Raw genomic sequence first — 17,376 nt, forward strand, 5'->3', positions numbered from 1 at the left:
CTGGGCACCTGCATGGCACCATCCTATGCTAACCTATTCATGGGCCATCTAGAGGAATCCTTCCTAAAAACCCAGAATCCTAACCCCCTCACCTGGTTCAGATTCATTGATGACATCATTGCTATGTGGATTGAAGGTGAGGACACCTTATTCACATTCCTCAAGAACCTCAACAACTTCACTCCCATTTGCTTCAACTGGTCCTACTCAACTCAACAAGCCAACTTCCTAGATGTTGACCTCCGCCTCAGAGATGGTTACATCAGTACCCCTGTCCATATCAAACCTACTAACCACCAGCAACACCTCCACTTCAACAGGTGCCACTCGTTTCATACCAAGAAGTCCCTTCCGTACAGCCTAGCCACCCGTGGTCGTTGCATCTGCAGTGACAAGCAGTCCCTCTCTAAATATATTGAGTGTCTCTCTGAAGCCTTCACTTACCGTAATTATCCTCCCATCCTTGTACAAAAACAAATCTCCTATGCCTTATCTTTCCAGTCTCCCACCACCTTCCAAAGTCCCACAGTCCGGCCACAAAGGAGCATTGCCCTCGTAACTCAGTACCATTCGGGACTGGAGCAACTGAATTACATTCTCCGCCAGGGTTTTGATTACCTCTTGTCATGCCCTGAAATGAGTAATGTCCTACCCACTATCCTTCCCACCGCTCCTACCATGGACCGAGTGAGGTGGCGCAGTGTTTAGACACTGGACTCACATTTGGGAGGACGACGGTTCAATCCCGCGTCCGGCCATCCTGATTAAGGTTTTCCGTGATTTCCCTAAATCGCTCCAGGCAAATGCTGGGATGGTTCCTTTCAAAGGGCACGGCCGACTTCCTTCCCCGTCCTTCCCTAATCCGATGAGACCGATGACCTCACTGTCTGGTCTCCTTCCCCGGAACAACCAACCAACCAACCTCCTACTGTGGTATTCCGCCATCCACCGAACCTACACAATATACTTGGCCATCCTTACACAACCCCTGCTTTCCCTTACCTCATGGCACATACCCTTTTAATAGACCTAGATGCAAGACCTGTCCCATACATTGTCCTACCACCAGATACTCCAGTCTGGTCACTAACATTACCTATCAAATCAAAGGCAGGACTACCTGTGAAACCAGTCATGTGATCTACAAACTAAGCTGCAACCACTGTTCTGCATTCTATGTAGGCATGATAACCAACAAGCTGTCTGTCCACAGGAGCGACCACCGACAAACTGTGGCCAAAAAACAAGTGGACCACCGTGTAGCTGAACAAGCTGCCAAACTTGATACCCCCCATCTCAATGACTGCTTCACAGCCTGTGCCATATAGATCCTTCCCACCAACAACAGCTTTTCTCAATTGTGCAGGTGGGAACTTTCCCTGCAATAGATCCTACATTCCTGTAACCCTCCTGGCCTCAACCTTCGTTAGTCACTGTCCTCACCCATCCAGCCCCCTCTCTATTCCCATTCCAGCACTACACAGCAGTCATTTCACTGCCACACCCAGTCTTTTAATTTATTTTATTTCTCTCCTTTCCGCTACTTACCCCCTCCCCCTCTGCACCTTCTCTCCTACCCTCCATCTAAACTGCAACACTTCACTGTCCGCCACTCCCACCATACTATCCCTCCCCCTCCACGCCCCAGCCTCCTCCTATGCGCACCCCGTCACCACTCCCATCATGCACTGGTGCTGCTGCTCGCAGTGTAGTTTCAGCTCTCTGTGACTGCAGATGTGTGTGCAAGTTGCGCTTCCATGAGTAAGTGTGTGTGTGTATGTGTATCTACTGCTGACAAAGGACTTAATGGCCAAAAGCTATGAGTGTGTGAATCTTTTTATTGTGCCTATTGTGCTCAGCATCTCCACTATATGGTGAGTAGCAACTTTCCTTCTCTCGTATTGTTACATTCCATCCCGGATTTCCATTGTTTGATTTTATATTTACAAGTATTGATTTCAAATACCTTCCAGACATGAATTCAGTAGAATGCCGATTACATGGGTTACCACCATGAAATTAAATAATTTTTTCAGCATTTCATTTCACACCATAGTAAAATCAGGTTTATATTGGAGATGGGAGAGACTCTATCAACTTTTAGACCTCACCATTGAAATTAGTAAGTAACAGTATTTATTGAAGATATACAGGAAAGTAACTTCAACAGACACAGTAACATTAGCCAGTTCCCAGCATCCAATAACACAAACACGCAGCCTTCCAGTCTGTGGTGCACTGCCTACTTTTTGCACCACAAACTAGACCAGATTATGAGAAATAATTGAAAATAATAAGATACAGCAACTGTAGAGTCCTACCCTAATCGACAACGTACTCAGCAAAAAGAAGTGACAGTGGATTATAGCACTCCTTTACCCATCTCAGACAGCACAAAACCACACTGATAACAAATGGGCTTCAATGCTATATGTGGATAACACTTCACAGGTTCTTGCCAGAAAACTAAAATCCAGGAAATATACTCCAGCTTTTTATGTTAGGAATACTTTTGCCCACCTGTTCAACAGTAAAGATTCCACCTTCGGAACAGAATAGGATTTATAGATTTTCCTGCAGTATGTGTGGCAAATTATATGTAGGTCAAACCAGGTAGGACTATAACTACTGCACTGACTGAGCATGAAAGGAGTTGAGACCATAAAAGAAAGATTCCACCTTTGCTCAACATGCTCTAAATGAATGTCATTCATATGATGTGAAATGTCTTGTTCTCCATAAAGAAACCAAAGGGAAAAAACTAGCATTACATGAAATTCTGGCCAATAATATACACCATTCAAAGAATCCTGACCTTGTCCTCAATGACCAGATACAGTTCTATTACTGGTCCTTTATTAAAGTAGCAACAGCCAGTTATTATTTCTCTCATTGTTAGATAATAAGGTTGTTATAATTGTTCCACACCCTCATTCCATAGACTTCTTTCTCCCCCTCCCCCCCCCCCTTTTCAATCTTTTCATCTTATTCACCAGTTCATCATGTAATGTAATAGCCTGTACCATTTCTCATTTGTATAACATTTATAGCTTGTATTAAACAATGGAAAATTCAGATTGGAATAACGGCAATATGATGAAGAGGATAGTTGGTACTCACCATACTCCCTTTCTCCCCCCTACCCCTTTTTCAATCTATTTATCACATTGACCAGGTTGTCCATGTGGTATTGTAGCCCGTGCCATTCCTCATTTGTACAACATTTATGGCTTACATGTTCATACGGTTTTACTATCTGAATATACTGTAATATAAGATTCATTTGTTCAGAGTCTCCTTCGGTGTTACATTATTCATATGTTTTGTATCAATATAGTCATAAAATGTCACATATATCTGTACAACAACCACTGTACATCTATGCATTCTCACTAAGTTGTGTGGACTATCTGTCTAGTATTAAGTTATCTGATTATGGCCTAAGAAGCCGTAGCCAGTTCATAACAAACTATTAAATAAATATTGTTATGGAACCTCAATACAGCATTCAAGTAAGAGACTTTGTACTACAACCCCACATTTATCATTTCCTTAGGATTAATGAAGACATGATTAGACTAATTACAGCCCGCACAGAGGTATTTTAACAATCATTCTTCCTGCACTCCACAAGTTAGTGGAATGGGAAAAAGCCGTAGTAACTGGTACAATGGGAAGCACTGCCATGCATTTCACCCTGGTTTGCAGAGTATGCATGTGGATACAGATGTGGATGCCACAAGGAAACTCTTAGATTTCATAACTTGGGGTCCATCACTCAGTCTCTACAGTTATGCTGGGAAACTCCTCAAAATGAAACCTGCAGAATAGTGCACACCTATACGTACTTTGCTTAATGAAGTGTTATTGAAGTGCAAATTGTTTCTCAATTTAGTGTTCACTGAATGAATGTTGCAGTTTCCTCTAAATGAGAAAGAGGGGTGGCAGAATAATAATTCCAAGACACAAGAATGGTGGCCTACACAAAGTTTGCGAACTGACACAGCAGATCTACCCAGCTGCCATTTTATGGGCTAAAAATAGTCTCAGTGAGCATATAGAGCTGCCCCAGGAGGCATTTCAGTGTCAGAGGCAGTGGAGATTAATCTTATAATGAAAATAGCAGCATTAAGTTTCTGCACGAGAACCTGATGCAAGATTTCCAAGGAAATTTTCTTCTTCCCTCTGTCCTAAGAATTTAAAACTGTCTGCTACATTGACTGACCATATTTACGAATAAAATTTTTCATTTACAAAAGTTCCACATCAGAAATTGCATTATGTTGTAGTTAAGTGTTACTGTATTTACCTAAATGAAAGTGGTATTTAAATGCAAACTGCACCCCAGAAATGAGACTTGGGGGAAAAAAATTACTCTCATTCAAGCTGCACTTAAAAATCAAAACAAATACCAGTATAGATCATTGTATTATGGATGAAGTGTAAAGAGACCCCACCTATCAGGGACTTGCAGGAGTAGTACCTATATGCAGTAATTAGCATGGAATTAAATTTAGCCTATTTGGCTCTTAAAATTAATAGTAAGTCCTGTGCATCGATCTGGCAACAGGATGCATCAGAGTTGGAGCTGATCGGAAGGCAAGAAAGAGCATCAGCATTGCCCTGCTACGCCGTAGGTCTGTACACAATTTCATATTGATATTGGGATAGAAGCAAAGCCCGACGATGCAATTTTTGAGCTGTACATGTAGGAACTGGCTTTGACAGATGAAACAAGGACTGCAAAGGCTTGTGATCTGTCATGAAATAGAACTTGTGAGCAAACAGTGAGTGATGGAATTATGTCACACCATACTCAATACCGAGAGCTTCTTTTTCAGTTTGTGAATAACTGCATTGAGTTTGAGTTAACAACTTTGTGGCAAAATCAATAGATCTTTCAAGCACAGCACCGATTCTGTAAGAGGAAGCATCTTCTTACATAATCACTTGTTTGACAGGGTCAAAATGTACTAAACATCTATCACTGAGCAAGGCATTTTTCAGTTTCTGACACTCTTTGGTACACATGAAAGGCACATTTTTCTGATGCAAGTGACACAATGAGGCCGCGATGTGTGAAGCGCTCGGAATGAAATGAATGTAGTATGTCAACCTGCCTAGCACTGACTGCAGTTCAGATACAGTGTGAGGAACATGCAGGTCATGGATTGCAATCAAATGAGATTGGAGAGAGTGCACACCCTGACTGTTTACTTCATGACCTAAGAATCGTAGTTCTGTCTGAAAAAAGTCACACTTCTCGAGATGACACTTGAGTCCTGTATCTGACAACACTCAAAAAAGAGTATACAAATTGGCAACATGCTCTGGCATATGACCTGAGACAACAATAACATCAACGTAGTCTGAACAGAATGGCACTTGAAGAGTCAGCTGTTCCTAGTAACGTTGAAAATATCAGGTGTGGAGGCACTGCTGAAGGGAAAATGCAAATACTAAGTGTATATTCACAATGAATACTTTCTGTGATTCTTCATCTAGTGGTATTGGGAAATAAGCATCACACAAATCTATTTTAGAAAAGTAACAGCCTGTGCCAGGCCTGTCCATAAGTTCCTCAGGGTGAGGCAGTGGGTAAGTGTCAATTATTGTCCATGGATTGATGGTAGTTTTGAAGTCAACACAAATACAGATGTGACCAGAAGGCTTGGGCATCAAAACCAATGAACTTGCCTACTGGCTAGCTTGTATTGGAGCAATCACACCATTGTCTTGCAAATCTTTTAATTCACTGGCTACTTTGTCTCATAAAGCAATGGGAACGGCCAAGCCTGGAAAAACTTAGGCTGCGCTTTGTCTTTCAGAGTTATGTGCACTACAAAATTATTAACTTTTCCAAATCCATCATAAAAGAGTTCAGGAAATTCCTTAAGTGAACTAGCTACACTGTCTTTTGGATTAAAAGCAGTCACTGTCTTGGATGTTAAGGACAAAAAAGTCAAACAAATCTAAGCCAAAAATATTTTCACTGTTTCTTGATTGCAACACAGTAAATTTCACTGTCCTAGTGTGAGATTTGTAAGTGACAGGCAAATTACACTGTCCAAGTACTGGGATTTCCTGTCTGTTGTATGCAGTGAGGTTCATTCTAGATTTTGATAAGCGTGGTGAGCCTAACAATTCGTACAAAGCACGATTAAGCAAAATTACAGAAGCACCTGTGTCCAGTTCAATGTCTACGCGATGGCCAGCAATTTTCAGCGTTACAAATAGTTCATTGGAATGGCGTCACACTGTAGTGGGGTGATATGAGGGTACAACCTTACTTGAATTACTGCTAGAACCTGTAGTCAGTTTTGAAAACACTGCAGTCACAGAATGTGCACGAGACCTGTTGTTGAGAGAGCAGGTAGAATTGGCGTTCTTTTGCCATTGCAAGAAAACTGTCTGGACGTGGCCTTTCTTTCCACATGAATAACATGTCACGCTGCTGCTATGGGCAATCTTGCTGCTTATGATGAGCAAAACAGTGAGGGCAAGACTTCACTAGATTTACAGGCCTGGCTACTTGTTTACTAGGCCATCTGTGCATCTGTGTGCATTCTCATTGTGGCAGCTGAGTGGGATGGTCACGGGACAGTGGCGACTCGACCCAACAATTCAGGACCTGATCAGATTTATCGGTGGCAATAGCACTGAAATTGAATTGTTCTAATATTTGCAACACTTGATGGAGCGAAGGATCTGAGTACTTGAGCATCTGTTTTCTAATTCTGCTATCAGGGACACTGTATGTGATCGCATCACGGATCATCAAGTGACCATAAAAGTTATCAGAACTACACTTGAATTTACACTTGCTAGTGAGACCATGTAAGTCAGTACACCACTGACAATATGACTGTTCCAGCTTTTTCATAGGGCAAAAGAAATGAAATCTGGCTGAGGTACTGTGGCTGAGAGACTCTCATTCAGCGGCATGCATGTTGCCCAGGGGGCGTTATCGGTGTGCAACCTGGGGGCGTGCCTTGGTCTTCTCTTTTCATAGGCGTACTTAGCTCAGCACCTGCTATACACTGTTTCCAAGTGCCGACCGGTGTGCTGGTGAAAGCATACACCAGCACAATTAATATAGTCTGCAAGATCATGTACATGAACAGCAAGGGTCCCCACACAATTCCATGGATTCACACCTAAAACTGCTTCTACATCTGTTGAAGACTCTTCATCTGAGATGACATGTCAAGTCCTCCCTACGACAAAACTGTCAGTCAGTCACATATTTCATTTAATACACCATACAATTGTACTTCTGTTAATAGCAGTACATGTGGTGCTGGGTTGAATGTTTTACTCTGTCAATATTTTCATGTTTTATTAACTTTTTAGTATCTCTTGTTTATATCTTTTACTCAGGAATCTGTAAACTGTGAACAGACTCATTCCATGATCAAGTAGCTTTGGCCCACATGGTTACATGAAATGTTATAAATAGAAAATAACAATTTAAAAAATGAAAGAGTAAGTATTACCCAAACTCTAACTGGGATGCACCAACGAATGAAGATAACAAGAAGAACCAAACAAAAGTAGAAAAGTTCTAAGAACAAACAAGCTGTTGAAAGTTCACAAAAACAATCTAGTAACCATGATGGGGGACTTCAATGCCCAACTAAGACGTGAGAAATCAGTTACTGGAAACTATCCAGCTCACAAGAGAACTAACACAAATGGCTCAAGATTGGTAGATGTTGTTCTAATCCAACAAGAGAACACCATATGGTGACTGACACAACAGACTTTATTAAGTCATAAACTTATTATAGTGGGTACATTTGCCACATAGTGGCTCAAAAGAGCAGTCTGATAACACATATGCAGATGCAAACATGTAATTAAGTTAGAGCTGGCCAGGCCCATCTCTAAAAACTTCGCCTTAGTGGTAGTAGACTGATGAGAGGCTGAAATGCACCCACAAGTGTGTCCTCCACGGTTGTCGAACTTCTAGCTGCATCTGCCGACCCCTGTGGCACACCTTACAACTGTGTGTCCAGATCTCGGGTGTGGATCTATGTTGATCGCCACACCCCCTCCTCACTTGGTGGGTGGAGGGTTGTGCTGATCCCCAGGGTGAGTTGTAGACGCCTGCATTGTGGAATGATGTCCACATCTGGAGATCTTGGGATATGGGGGCAAAAGCGGGCAGCACAAGAAGAGGCTGCCCCCCCCCCCCCCCACCCACCCCCCTCCCCCCGGTCACCAACCCCCACCCTCCCACCAGAGCACAAAACGACAGAACTGGTGATGGGCACTCCAAGTCAGAATCGATGGAGATGTCCAGTGGTGGTGTGGAAGGTGGAGGCGACACCGCTGGAAGCTGAGGTTGCTCTTGTAACATCGAACCAGCAAGAGGTATGCAGAATGAGATTTTCACTCTGCAGTGGAGTCTGCGCTGATATGAAACTTCCTGGCAGATTTCGTGGGCAAGTGCTCTACCAACGGAGCTACCGAAGCACAACTCACGCCCGGTACTCACAGCTTTACTTCTGCCAGTACCTCGTCTCCTACCTTCCAAACTTTACAGAAGCTCTCCTGCGAACCTTGCAGAACTGGCACTCCTGAAAGAAAGGATATTGCGGAGCCATGGCTTAGCCACAGCCTGGGGGATGTTTCCAGAATGAGATTTTCACTCTGCAGCGCAGTGTGCACTGATATGGAACTTCCTGGCAGATTAAAACTGTGTGCCAGACCGAGACTCGAACTCGGGACCTTTGCCTTTCGCAGGCAAGTGCTCTACCAACTGAGCTACCGAAGCACGACTCACGCCCGGTACTCACAGCTTTACTTCTGCCAATACCTCGTCTCCTACCTTCCAAACTTTACAGAAGCTCTCCTGCGAACCTTGCAGAACTAGCACTCCTGAAAGAAAGGATATTGCGGAGCACTTGCCCGCAAAAGGCAAAGGTCCTGAGTTCGAGTCTTGGTCGGGCACACAGTTTTAATCTGCCAGGAAGTTTCATATCAGCGCACACTCCACTGCAGAGTGAAAATCTCATTCTGGAAACATCCCCCAGGCTGTGGCTAAGCCATGTCTCTGTAATATCCTTTCTTTCAGGAATGCTAGTTCTGCAAGGTTCGCAGGAGAGCTTCTGTAAAGTTTGGAAGGTAGGAGATGAGGTACTGGCAGAAGTAAAGCTGTGAGTACCGGGCGTGAGTCGTGCTTCGGTAGCTCAGTTGGTAGAGCACTTGCCCGCGAAAGGCAAAGGTCCCGAGTTTGAGTCTCAGTCGGGCACACAGTTTTAATCTGCCAGGAAGTTTCAAGAGGTATGCAATCTGGCTGGAACATCATGAGAGCTGCTGCTGGAGGCTGCAAAGCCATAGACTCTTCAGAAGGAGGTGCTGCCGCAGGTGGAAGAAAAGGCTGGAACTGTTACAAGTCAGCAGTGCCCAGTGGCCGGGGTATTGGCAAAGGAGGTGTTGCAGCCAGGAAATGGGGGTGTGTGCTCAGCCAGATGCAGAGCTGATTTGCATGGTGCCAGACCTCCTGGCCTCCTGTCCATAGGATGTAGACATGGTGGCTGCACTGGTGCCCAATGAGTGCTGGTATCCAATAGATACACTGACCAAAACTGCATCCCCGTGTAAAAGCTCTGCTGGGCTACAGGAACCAATAGGAGTCATGTGATTCTTGAGTTTCTCCCGGCGTATTTGATAATCAAAATATCCACGGGTGTACTGCCACTCTACAGTGTCCAACGGGCACAATATTTCGGCGATCATACATGTCCCCATCATCAGGTGAACTGACAGACTGAGCTCCTGTGAACGTGCCGGCACGGAGATTCGTACGCTATGGCTGCCCAGAGGGAAATGGATTCAGTTGCGGCGGCAGCCGATTTAAATACCCTCCACCCGCGGCCCTCTCCCTCTGCTGTCCACGCCCCGCGCCACGATCGCACAGTGGAACAGATTGCGACGGCGTCTGAGATGATGTTGGTGTGATGGCTCTGTCTGCCATGGTCATCACAGCTACACGTTTGCTCAATTTACTCTTGATTAACCCAATCGCTGGTTCCCAAGCCTTGGTAAGATTATAGCCACAGTCATGGTTTATGAGGTCATCATTGGTGCGAATTTCGATGGCCTCTCTAACAGCGCTGTCCCATCATCTCGACATCTGTACCAGAATCCTCGTGCATACATACTCCATAGCGTGATTTTCTGACGAACAATGTTCAGCAACCGCCGACTTGCTCTGATACATCAGTCGAGTGTGCCTCTGGTGTTCACGGCATCGATCCTCAACAGTACGCATCGTCTGACCAATATACGACTTGCCACATTGACACGGAATCTGGTACATGACAGCCTTCCTCAATCTGAGGTCATATTTGGCGCTCCCCACCAGTGCACGATTTTTATTCGGAGGACAAAACACAGTTCTGACCCAGTGTTTCTTCAAAATTCGGACGATTTTCCCCGAGAGTGCACCTGTATATGGAATAAACGCAGTGCCTACCTCCTCCCTCGTGATTTCATCCATCTCCACAGGTTATGCTGTAGTGGTTGGGTGGAGAGCACATTGAATCTGCCACTCTGAGTACCCATTTTTTCGAAATACAGTTCTCATATGTTCCAAAATACCCACAGACTTCAAGAAGAATATAATAATTCCAATCCCAAAGAAAGCAGGTGTTGACAGATGTGAAAATTACTGAACTACCAGCTTAATAAGTCACAGCTGCAAAATACTAACACGAATTCTTTACAGACGAATGGAAAAACTAGTAGAAGCCAACCTCGGGGAAGATCAGTTTGGATTCCGTAGAAACACGGGAACACGTGAGGCAATACTGACCTTACGACTTATCTTAGAAGAAAGATTAAGGAAAGGCAAACCTACGTTTCTAGCATTTGTAGACTTAGAGAAAGCTTTTGACAATGTTGACTGGAATACTCTCTTTCAAATTCTAAAGGTGGCAGGGGTAAAATACAGGGAGCGAAAGGCTATTTACAATTTGTACAGAAACCAGATGGCAGTTATAAGAGTTGAGGGACATGAAAGGGAAGCAGTGGTTGGGAAGGGAGTAAGACAGGGTTGTAGCCTCTCCCCGATGTTGTTCAATCTGTATATTGAACAAGCAGTAAAGGAAACAAAAGAAAAATTCAGAGTAGGTATTAAAATTCATGGAGTAGAAATAAAAACTTTGAGGTTCGCCGATGACATTGTAATTCTGTCAGAGACAGCAAAGGACTTGGAAGAGCAGTTGGATGGAATGGACAGTGTCTTGAAAGGAGGATATAAGATGAACATCAACAAAAGCAAAACAAGGATAATGGAATGTAGTCTAATTAAGTCAGGTGATGCTGAGGGAATTAGATTAGGAAATCAGGCACTTAAAGTAGTAAAGGAGTTTTGCTATTTGGGGAGCAAAATAACTGATGATGGTCGAAGTAGAGAGGATATAAAATGTAGGCTGGCAATGGCAAGGAAAGCGTTTCTGAAGAAGAGAAATTTGTTAACATCCAGTATTGATTTAAGTGTCAGGAAGTCATTTCTGAAAGTATTCGTATGGAGTGTAGCCATGTATGGAAGTGAAACATGGACGATAAATAGTTTGGACAAGAAGAGAATAGAAGCTTTCGAAATGTGGTGCTACAGAAGAATGCTGAAGATTAGATGGGTAGATCACATAACTAATGAGGAAGTATTGAATAGGATTGGAGAGAAGAGAAGTTTGTGGCACAACTTGACCAGAAGAAGGGATCGGTTGGTAGGACATGTTCTGAGGCATCAAGGGATCACCAATTTAGTATTGGAGGGGAGCGTGGAGGGTAAAAATCGTAGAGGGAGACCAAGAGATGAATACACTAAGCAGATTCAGAAAGATGTAGGTTGCAGTAGGTACTGGGAGATGAAGGAGCTTTCACAGGATAGAGTAGCATGGAGAGCTGCATCAAACTAGTCTCAGGACTGAAGACCACAACAACAACAACATGTTCCAATTCCTGGTGTAGACTCTCTGCATCAGAGATAGTGCGCACCCTATGTACTAGAGTTTTAAGCACCCCATTCCTCTGTGAAGGGTGGTGGCAGCTAGCTGTCTGCGTGCAAATACAGACAGGGCTTCCTCCTCGAAGCTCGCCATGTACAAATTCGCTACCACCGGTGAGAGTGAGCTACCCATGGCGACTCCCTCCGTTTGTTCGTAGTATTCTCCATTAAAAAGAAAATACGTGGAAGTCAAGACATGCCTAAAAAGTTCAGTGGTCTTCTCGTCAAACTTCTGACTAATCAATTCTAGTGACTCTCGTAGGGGTACCCTCGTAACCAAGGAAACGACGTCAAAACTCACCATGATATCTGACTCATCCAACCTGAAGCTATCAAGGCATTTAACAAAATCCACGGAACTACGGATGTGATGAGGGCATTTACCCACATAAGGACTTAATATTCCCATCAGATATTTGGCCAACAAATATGTAGGTGCCCTGATGTTGCTGACAATGGGGCGTAATGGTACTCCCTCTTTGTGAACCTTCGGGAGTCCATATAGTGTAGGCGGTACCGGACATTGGGGTAACAATTTCTTAGCGTCACCCTCCGGTAAATCTGCGTCCTTGAGAAACGACCTCGTCTTGTTCTCCACCTTCTTTGTAGAGTCAATGCTGATCTTCCAGTAGGAACTGTCATTTAGCAGGCTCTGCATCTTATCAGTGTAGTCCTTATGGGAGACAACAACTGTAGCATTGCCTTTGTCAGCCAGTAAGACAACAATTTCAAAGTGCTCCCTCAGATCACGAATGGCCGCCCTCTCTTTACTGGTGATATTTGACTTCATCAGCTTGGATTTCATCAAGGCACGACAAGTTTCATGACGTATTTCCTCAGCTGATTCAGGCGGAAGTCGAGCTGCAACCTGTTCAACACCACTAACAATTTCTGCGGTGGTAGTGAATTTGTACATGGAGAACTTCAAGGAGGAAGCCATGTTGTCATACGAATGGAAACCTACTTGATTTTTCCGTTACGTGGACGACACGTTTGTCATCTGGCCACATGGTATGGATAAACTCCTTGACTTCCTTACACATCTAAACTCCATACACCCCAACATAAAATTCAATATGGAGACTGAAACGGAGGGTAAATTACCTTTCCTTGACGTCTTGGTCAAGAGGAGGGCTGACGGCACCCTAGGTCATGGGGTATATCAGAAGACAACGCACACTGATCTATATTTGCACACAGACAGATGCCACCACCCTTCACAGAGGAATGAGGTACTTAAAACTCTAGTACATAGGGCGCGCAGAGAGTCTACCCCAGGAATTGGAACATCTGAGAACTGTATTTCGAAAAAATGGGTACTCAGAGTGGCAGATTCAATGTGCTCTCCACCCAACCACTACAGCATAACCTGTGGAGATGGATGAAATCATATACAGGTGCACTCTTGGGGAAAATCACCCGCATTTTGAAGAAACACCGGGTCGGAACTGTGTTTTGTCCTCCAAATAAAACTCGTGCACTGGTGGGGAGCGCCAAAGATGACCTCAGTTTGAGGAAGGCCGGCGTGTACCAGATTCCGTGTCAATGTGGCAAGTTGTATATTGGTCAGACGATGCTTACCGTCGAGGATCGATGCCGTGAACACCAGAGGCACACTCGACTGATGTATCCGAGCAAGTCAGCGGTTGCTGAACATTATTTGTCAGAAAATCACGCTATCGAGTATGAACGCACGAGGATTCTGGTACAGATGTCGAGATACTGGGACAGCGTTGTTAGAGAGGCCATCGAAATTCGCACCAATGATGACCTCATAAATAGTGACTGTGGCTATAATGTGAGCAAGGCTTGGGAACCAGCAATTGGGTTAATCAAGAGTAAATTGAGCAAACGTATAGTTGTGACGACCATGGCGGACAGAGCCATCACTCCGACGTCATCTCAGACGCCGTCGCAATCTGTTCCACCGCACGACCATGGCGCAGGGCGCGGACAGCGAAGGGAGTGCACCCCGGGCGGAGGGTATTTAAATCGGCCACCGCTGCGGCTGAACCCAGCTCCCTCTGGGCAGCCATAGCGTACGGATCTCCGTGGCAGCACGTTCACAGGAGCTCAGTCTGTCTGTTCACCTGATGATGGCAACATGTATGATTGCCGAAATATTGTGCCCCTTGGACACTGTAGACTGGCAGTACACCCGTGGATATTTTAAATAGGAGTCATGCTGCAGACCATCAGAATGAAATTTAATGCCTCTTTGGCAGGGAAGTCTTGCATATACGAGGCATGTTTTTTAAGTAAGGTCTGTTTGAACACACACAATGAAAGGTTATTTCAAAAAAGTAAATTTATTTTCAGAAAGTACATACTTCACTCTATTTTTTGACATAGTTGCCAAGTTTGTTCAAACATGTATCATATCTCTCAACCAATTTTAAAATACCCTCTTCATAAAAACTTGCCGTCTGCTATGATAACCAACAGTTCACTGCCGTTTTCACGTCGTCATCATCATTGTAACCGTTGCCACTGAGGTGTTGTTTGAGGTGGAGGAACAGATGGTAATTGCTTGGCGCAAGATCAAGACTGTTGGGTGGGTGGTCTAAAACTTCCCAGCCAAAACTGTCCAACAAATCGTGGGTCCGACCTGCAGTGTGAGGTCTTGCATTGTCATGGAGAACGACAATTCCCTTTGTCATCATGCCACTTCTTTTGTTTTGTATCACTCTGCGTAGCTTTCTTATGATTTGACAGTATGTTTCTGCATTGATAGTGGTTCCTTGTTACATGAAGTCGCCCAACGAAACACCATGCCTATCCCAAAACACCGATGCCATGATTTTGCACTGGGGCAGAGTCTGTTTGGCCTTCACCTTTACAGGTGAGTGTGTGTGTGTGTCTCCATTCCATGCTTGGTTGCTTCGATTCGGGCGTGATATGTGAAACCCATGTTTCGTCTCCAGTTACGATCTGACTCAAGAAGCCGCCACCTTCTTCGTGATAACGAGTCAAGAACTTCATCACACACTCAAATCTTTGGTTTTTGTGGTCCTCTGTTAGGAGTTTCTGGACCCAATGGCCACACAGTTTCCTAAACTTTAGGTGTTCAGAAACAATGTTGTAAAGCACTGAACTTGATACATAAGGAAATATGTTTGAGAGACCTGTTATTGTGAAGCGCCTGTTCTCACGAACCCTGGCTTCAACAGAAGCCACAAATCATCTGTAATCAAAGAAGGGCAACCGGAGCGGTCCTCATCATGGACATTGTCATAGCCATCTTTGAATTCTCGTACCCACTTTGCTTTTACTCATAACAGGATCACCAAACACTTCACAAATCTGTCAATGAATTTCTGCGCATAGAGGTTCCTTGCTGACAAAAACCGTATCACTGAGCGAACCTCATACTTGGCAGCGAATTGATAGTCTTAAACATTTTGAAAGCACAAACAGAACTGTACAAGTTAGCTACAGAGCTGAAACTGAGCACAGTTGTTTCCGAGGCATGCCAGTACATGACGCACATGCTCATTGCAGTATGTGTGCTAACTACTAGTGTCTACAACAAAACAGACCTTACTTAAAAAACATGCCTTGTATTTTTTCAACTGGGTCTTAACTGTGTGAACTATGTGACTGGCCTCCCCACTGGATTATGGGTGAAAGGGAGGGGATTGAACATGGCAAATGGCTGACAGCACACAGAAAACACAAAATGCCTGAGAGAGGAACTGTCAGAAATGAGTGTGACTGGAAGATCCTCCACAGAAAAAGTTGTGCAGAGAGCTTGAATAGTGACCTTGGTAGGGGCAAAGGGGCACTGGACCACATTTGGAAAATGTGAAAATGCGTCAATGACAATTATCCAGAATGCATTCGGAAACAGAGCTGCAAAATCAACATTGATTGGTTCCCTGGGCTGGGCTGGGTTGCTAGAGGCCATGAAGAGAGCAATGACCTGGGAGTCACCTGTTGACTAGCACACTGGGGAGATGCAGCAACCAAGTGTTCCAGTTCTCAGTATATGCCAGGCCAGTAAACATGTCTGCAAGCCAAGACCTTTGTGTGGGAAGCACCACAGTGCCCCTCATATAACAGCTACAAGGTGTCCAATTTCGCTTCCGCCGTTTGCCTACAGCTGGCGACAACGGTAAGTAGCGGTCAAAAGAAACAGCTTGCAGACATCAGGCAGTTAGCTTGGACCTCAGTCAACATAACCTCATTCAAACATTGATCGATTTGTGTCTTCATCATAAAGTTGTTCTTGATTGAAAATGTCAGTTTATGAGCCTAATTCTCGTCATCTGCGGGAGGTGTTACTGTTTTGTTTCAGTATGAAGAAAACAACAGCTGAGTCTCATCTAATGCTCTCAAGTACGTACGGTAAGGACTCTGTTAGTGAGAGAACATGTTGTGAATGGGTTCAATGCTTCAAGAACGGTGAATTCAACTTCGTAGACCGGCATAGTGGTGGAAGAGAGAATGTTTTCGAAGATGCAGAATTGGAGACATCACTGAGTGAAGATTCACGTCAAACTTGAGAAGAATTGGTTCAATTAGTGGCAGTGACACAGGAAGCCATTTCAAAACATCTCAAGGCTATGGGCATGATTCAGAAAATAGGAACTTGGGTCCTGTGTGAGGTGAAACCAAGAGACGTTGAACCGCGTTTGTTTGTTTGTGAACAGTTGCTTCAGAGGCAAAAACGGAAGGGATTTCTGCATCGCATTGTGACCACTGATGAAAAATGTGTTAATTATGATAACCCTAAATGACAGCCAAACCGAATATTCGTGGCTCCAAGATCATGCTCTGCATTTGGTGGGAGCAACTCGGTGTCGTGTACTATGAGGTGTTAAAACCAAGTGAAACAATCACAGGTGCTCGTTATCGAATGCAATTAATGCATTTGAGCAGAGCATGAAAAGACAAATGGCCACAATACAGAGGGAGGCACAATAAAGTGATTTTGCAGCATGACAACGCTCAACCCCACATTGCAAAAGAGGTCAAAATGTACTTGGAAACGTTAAAATGGGAAGTCCTACCCCACCTACTGTATTCTCCAGTCATTGCGCCCTCTGACTATCACTTGTTTATATCAATGGCACATGGCCTGGCTGACCAACAGGATTTGTACAGTGCCCACAAGATGGCAGAAAGTAGTGGCCAGTGATGGAAAATACTTTGAATGACACATGTGTAACCAATTTGTTTCAGTAAAGCCACAAATGTTGGGGAAAAAATGGCAGAAGCGAAGTTGTACAACTTGTATAAAACCTCCCAGTGCAGACTCTCGGGAATGACCATCCAGGGAGCTGCTTCATCCATGGAAATGAGGAGGACCCCAGCTAAGACTGAGAGATGATGGTACAAGACAAAGTAGTTATGAA

The 17,376-nt window shown here is 44.2% G+C and overlaps 1 protein-coding gene across 1 annotated transcript in view; it reads left to right on the forward strand.

Moving 5' to 3' along the window:
• The window catches only part of LOC126465352 (sulfite oxidase-like), a 162,471-nt gene that overhangs the window by 54,377 nt on the left and 90,718 nt on the right, over window positions 1-17,376 (forward strand). The window lies entirely within an intron of this gene.

This window comes from Schistocerca serialis, chromosome 1 (assembly GCF_023864345.2).
Source record: "Schistocerca serialis cubense isolate TAMUIC-IGC-003099 chromosome 1, iqSchSeri2.2, whole genome shotgun sequence".
In the NCBI taxonomy this organism is placed as follows: Eukaryota; Metazoa; Arthropoda; class Insecta; order Orthoptera; family Acrididae; genus Schistocerca; species Schistocerca serialis.